Below are 5,656 nucleotides of genomic sequence, written 5' to 3'. Positions count from 1 at the left end.
TGTCTTTTATCAGTTTCAGAAAAATCTCAGCCATTACCTCCTCAAGCATTTTCTTTCCTCCATTCTCTCCATTATCTCCTTCTGAAATCCTGATTAGTACATTAGTGATTCTTACTCTATCCTCTCTGTCTTAATTTTTTTAAAGAGTCCATCCTTTTGCTTCACTTTCCTACATCATTTCTTCAACTCATTTTTTAATTCAATAATTTCCTTCTCCTATGTCTAATATGCTATTTAACCCATCTACTAAGTTTCTGGTGCCAATTTTTATATTTTAATGTATGGACATTATAAAATTAGGTTCTTCTGCCTGGTCAAATTTTATACCCTTTTATTTGTTTATCTATTTCAATGCCCTCTTTTATTACTTAAGATGTTTTAATTATATTTATTTTAATTCCATTTATGGTAATTCCAATATCTGCCATATCCATAGGTAAGATTTGATAATTTGTTGTTTTAACTGATTCTTATGCACAGACTAACTTATGTGTATGATGGTTTTCGTGTGTGAATTCACATTTCTTGAGTGTTCTGGGAAAAAACCCTTGAGGCCTGAGTTTAAAGTGTTTCTCCAGAGAGGATTTCTATTTGCTTCTTCCAGTCATCAAGAGGCTTTATCACCCCAGAACCCCTTTAAACAAAATATTTAGCTTGAGCTTTCGGTGGCCCACAAGTCCACTTGAACACATTCTGACTTTTAGAATCCTCAGAGGAAACTTTTTTTCTTACTTTTTTTTTCTGTTCTGCCCAGACTCAAAGTCAAGTCAAGCATGTTGTCCTATTATCTCCCTCTGAAAGTTTCCTCTAGGGGAAACCAACTTCATGTGGCACTCTCTAATCTGGCCCCCCAGTCTGCTCAGGCTTTGTCTCCAGTTAGAGCCAGACATTGGGCCACCCATGAGCAAAACTAGTGCAAGGACAAATTATCCCTAGAGATATATACATTCTTTTATTTTTTGGTCTCCCTTACTTTCCCAACAGCTAATGCACACATTAACAAAATATGTGATTTTTATATTTTAAGTGGTTTATACCATGAGAGGTTTCTGCTCAACATTTTCTGTAAAGTGTTCTTTCTTTCTTTCCCATCTCTGTGAAAAAAGCCACCATAAAGAAAAAAACAAAACATTAAAGAATATTTATTATAATAGAGTTTTCATTTATTTGCTATTTATTGGACAGAAATTGTGTACTTTGTGCATTTGTTTTAATTGATGTTCTGTCCTAGGTTAACCCTACTTTTTGGGTGTCTACTAACATGTGTTTACCCTGCAAGCTATTTTCTTTGCTTAATTTCAGTAAGTGAGCCCTAAGTAGTGCCACATATCTAGCAGGCATTGCCATTTAAGACAATTTATAGCGTTTCATGGTAAACACGCAGCCTGGGAACATACAAAGCCATTCTTAATCCCAGTTCTAAATTACATTTTACTACAACTTCAGAATGGCTTTGGTACTATCATTTCTCCATTTCCTAGACTATCCCAAATACTAATTAGGTCCTAAAGAAAGGGAAGGGAGCCTAGAGCAGGAACCAACAAGTGTTCATGGAATCACTCTTAGCAAGTAACCAAGCTTCACGTTTTGAGAATCAGGGACAAGTAATAGAGCCCTGCTCTTAAGGAATTTGCAGGCATAAATGCTGGCAAACATGGTTTCTAAAACCTGTTGGACTCATTTTTATGTACTTCTCAGATCCTATACGAAGGAAGATGTGACGATTGGATATTGGATAGGAAATGAATGATGTATGCTACCACAGAATACCCCTGCAATGTCTGAAAAATTGGAGGGGCCTCTGGCAGAAGCCAGACTGCAATGAGGGAAAAAGGATTCACAGAAGAAAGGAAAATCATCTTAAATGGATTCTCACATGGAGACTCAGACACAGGAGAAGGCCTAAGAGGAGAGGAATTAGATTTGGGGGTGGGGGTGTGGGGTGGAAAACATGCTGCTGTACCTTAAATTCTTGCTGATCACTCAAAATGTGGCTCCTCTCCTGACCAACTGCATCAGAATCTGCATTTTAACAAGAGCCCCTGGAAATTTGTATTGCCCTTTAAAATTTGAAAGGTTGCCGTAAGTTGACCAAAAGTTTGCCTCACACTAAGTGAGGAGACATTCAGTGCTAAACTGGGCAGTCCTGGATAAACTGGGACCCTGGTCCCCCTAGAAGCACTACTTTAAACTTCCCTAAATAGTTTCCTCTGGGTGCCTTGGCTCGGGCTGAGAGAGAACTACTACACGTGAAAAATAGAAAGAACCTTAACCCTGGAGGTCCAAGTCGGATGCAGGAAGGAGAATTTATGACCCCCCTTGTAGAAGAGAGTTTTGAATACTGAACAAAAGCAGGTAGGCAACAACAGAACCCCAGGTGGTGACGGTAGAGAGAGCAGCTTCATGAAAGGAAAAGCCTGAGCAGCATCTTGACAAGATAGACACAGAACCAGGACCACAGAGGGTGATTGGAAGTGGTACAGGTCTCCAGCTCAAGGACTGAACAAATAGGCAGGTGCATGCAGTGTGAAGGAGAGAAGTGAGAGGTTCGGAGGTCATCAGCAACCAAGCCAGCCTCTTAAATAGACAATGGCCAAGAGAGGTGTAGAGGGTAGCCAAGGTAGCATTCAGAGCAGAAATATCTGGAAGAACAGTGAACTTGCCAGTAGCTGCTGAATAATATGTGAGAGTCAACATCACCTTTGGCTACGAGAAAGTCATAAGGTCAGAGAAGGGCTGAGGACCTGACAGCAAAGGGAGAAACTCAGGGCCCCTCTTGGACTCCAAAGCTAACCCTGGAGAGTTAGCTAGATTTTAGATTTTCTACCACCCAGAGGTTACCATTGAGAGAGAGATGTGGTCATAGATTCCAGCTGTTTTCTAAAATGTAATTTCTCTGATTAAAAAGCTATAGGCATTAAAATAGAATGATACCTAACTCCTTAGACATGTCTGGACCTGTTGGTTTTCTCCATTGAACTCTGATGTCCTGGAACAAGCTTCAGCAATGGTAACTTCCTGTTGTGTTAGCAATATCCACCAGAGGGCAAGAGCACCTTCTGGGGCCCACCCCACCCCACTCCTGAGATTTCTTTCACAGTTAACATGGATATAGGGTTTGGAGCTGATTTCCAGATTACCTTCCATAACTCACGCATACAGTTTTTATTCAACAAAAACATAGTGTCTTACGTGCTTCGCACTGTGCTAAAAAAACAAAATTTAAAAAGCTCAAATATAGACCAGTCTCCAGGTCTGTTGATTCTTAAAACTAACACAATTTTCTTCCTTTGCCATTTAATAAAAATGTAATTCTAAATATTTGTGTCCATGTGGTCTATATGAGCAACACACCAAGTTAAGCAGAATCACTATTCTTTCATTACATTTATAGAGTGCCTTTTTTCCCCTTTATCAAGTTTATTCACTTGCATTATCTCATTTGAGCATCAGAAGCATCCTATAGGCAGGGTGGATACTATTATCCCTGTATTCCAGGTGAATAAACAGTTTTAGAGATACCTTTCTCAAGGATAAACAATGAGTTAACATTATATAAACAGCCAACTTGCAGGCCACCTGACTCAGATTCCACATAGCCGAAGGGTTCTATGTTTTTTAATTTGTTTCAAGAGAACCTTTAAAAGTTAGAAGGAACTCACTAATTGATGTGTGTGTGTCTTGATAATGACAAATCAGAAGAATGGAAAAATCCCAGGGCATTTGAGCTGCTGACAAGATGAAGCTTTGGCTCTGCTGGCAAGCAGTGATAAGTTTTTCAGTGGTGGTGAGATAGGATCCAAAGTGACGCTTTTATATTTCTTTTATCTTGGCTGAGACCTTGAGAAGAGGTTAAGAAGGTAGAGGAAGATTTGTTATTCGAAGAGGAGACTTTTCTTGAGAATCTGGCATCCAACTTTGTTTTGCTATGCTTTCAGGAAATTAATAGGCTGCATTCCAGGCCTGCAGACCTGGGCTGAAGCAGCTGTTTGATATTTGGTCTGGGGATTAAAAATGTTACTGTTAGAAACCCTTTTGCAAATTAAGACAAACACCAGGTTTTTTCCTGCTCTGCTGGGGGAAACACTTTTGCCTTTTCAGCCAGACCTAATTATCCACACCTGAGAAAATTGCCATCTGAGATGATTTGCCTAAGGCGTCTCAATCGCCTTCTAGAACTTTCTGTTCTTATTTCTCTTCATTACCTGAGAAAACTCTGAGAACTTCTACACTGCATGGAAGACCTAGGCACAAGAGAACAATTGTCCTCTTTATGTATGTGTCTTAACTCATCCATGGGGATTAGTGTGTTGTATGATGTGATGATCTATATCAGGGCTTTTGTAAAATTTCTTCTCTGGGAGATGGGTTGGCGCATCACTGTAGAGGACAGATATGGTGCACAGAGCTTATATAAATGAAGGAGGTTTGCTTTACCTAGTAAAACTATCCTAGGTCTGACTCAGAGCTGGAGGGTCCAAGGCAGTTATAAAGTTTGAACCAGAAAAAAAAATTATATCTCAAAAATAAACAATTTTTTAGCTCACTCACTGACAACTTCTTGAGTGGTGGACTTAGCTCTTATTTATTTCCATATAAATGCTTAACCCCATTCTTGGCTCACAGTAAGCTTTAATATGTTTGTTTGTTTTATCAGAATGCTTACTGACCCAGGAAGGTGCCCGTGGAGGCTGGATTTGGATACACAGAGCATAGAGAGAGAGAACTCCTAGGCAAAGTTGGGGCCCGTGCAAAGCTCTTAGAGAAACGCACTGTGCTCTGTACACTCTGTGACTGTGCCTTTAAAGAGTCAGGGCAAATGCCCAGGGGTTAGGCCTGATGGTGGCTGGGAGAATCAGAATGAGAGAATGTGGAATGGAGTGAGTCTCAAGGGCATGGCATAGGCTACAAATATTGATGCTCATCCTTATTGGCAGTGCTCCTGCTGAAACCATTTGCTCAGACACTGGAAGTGAGGTCTTCTGTTTCAGCAGCGAGGCCATTCACATCCTCAATGCCTTAGAGCTATTCTGCTTATTCTTTTAGCTAGTTTGACCAGAGAACTGTGCTAAAGATGCAAGACTCACACAGGCTTGCACAATGGGCTTTGCTCAGAAAAATACTTGGTTTCCTGGCAAAGCTGCCCAGAGCTCTCTCCAGCAGCTCTAGCAGACTGTCACTTTGGGTCTAAAAGAGGTACCGTATGGGAATGCACAGAACATGAAGGAACCTACCACCACCCCTGGAAACAATGAACCCCTTAAGAATGGAGGTGTTGAGAAACCCTTTGTGCCAGGTCCTGCCAGGCATGTAGGGATCAGAGACATGAGCAAGGAGCCTATAACCTAGTAAGGGATATGAGGTATGTTCCTAATAAACAAAAGACAAGAAGAGCAATTATTTCCATAAGAGACATACAAGAAAAATTACTGTGAAATGATAGCAGAGGGAGAGTACATTTGAGGATTCTTAGGGGATATCATATTGCAGGTAGGCTTTAAATGATGGGTAGGATTTGGACAAGCAGCTTTGGGAATGAGAGGCAAGGGGATTCCAAACAGGGAAAGAGAATGAATAAAATTATTGAAGTGAGAAAGCACAGACAGAACTCAGGGCTAAGTAAGCAGTCCTATTTGGCTGGAGCATATGTTGGATG

Source organism: Dasypus novemcinctus, chromosome 4 (genome assembly GCF_030445035.2).
Source record: "Dasypus novemcinctus isolate mDasNov1 chromosome 4, mDasNov1.1.hap2, whole genome shotgun sequence".
Classification (NCBI taxonomy): domain Eukaryota; kingdom Metazoa; phylum Chordata; class Mammalia; order Cingulata; family Dasypodidae; genus Dasypus; species Dasypus novemcinctus.
The sequence above is the reverse complement of the archived record's forward strand: the minus strand, read 5'-3'. Positions refer to the sequence as shown.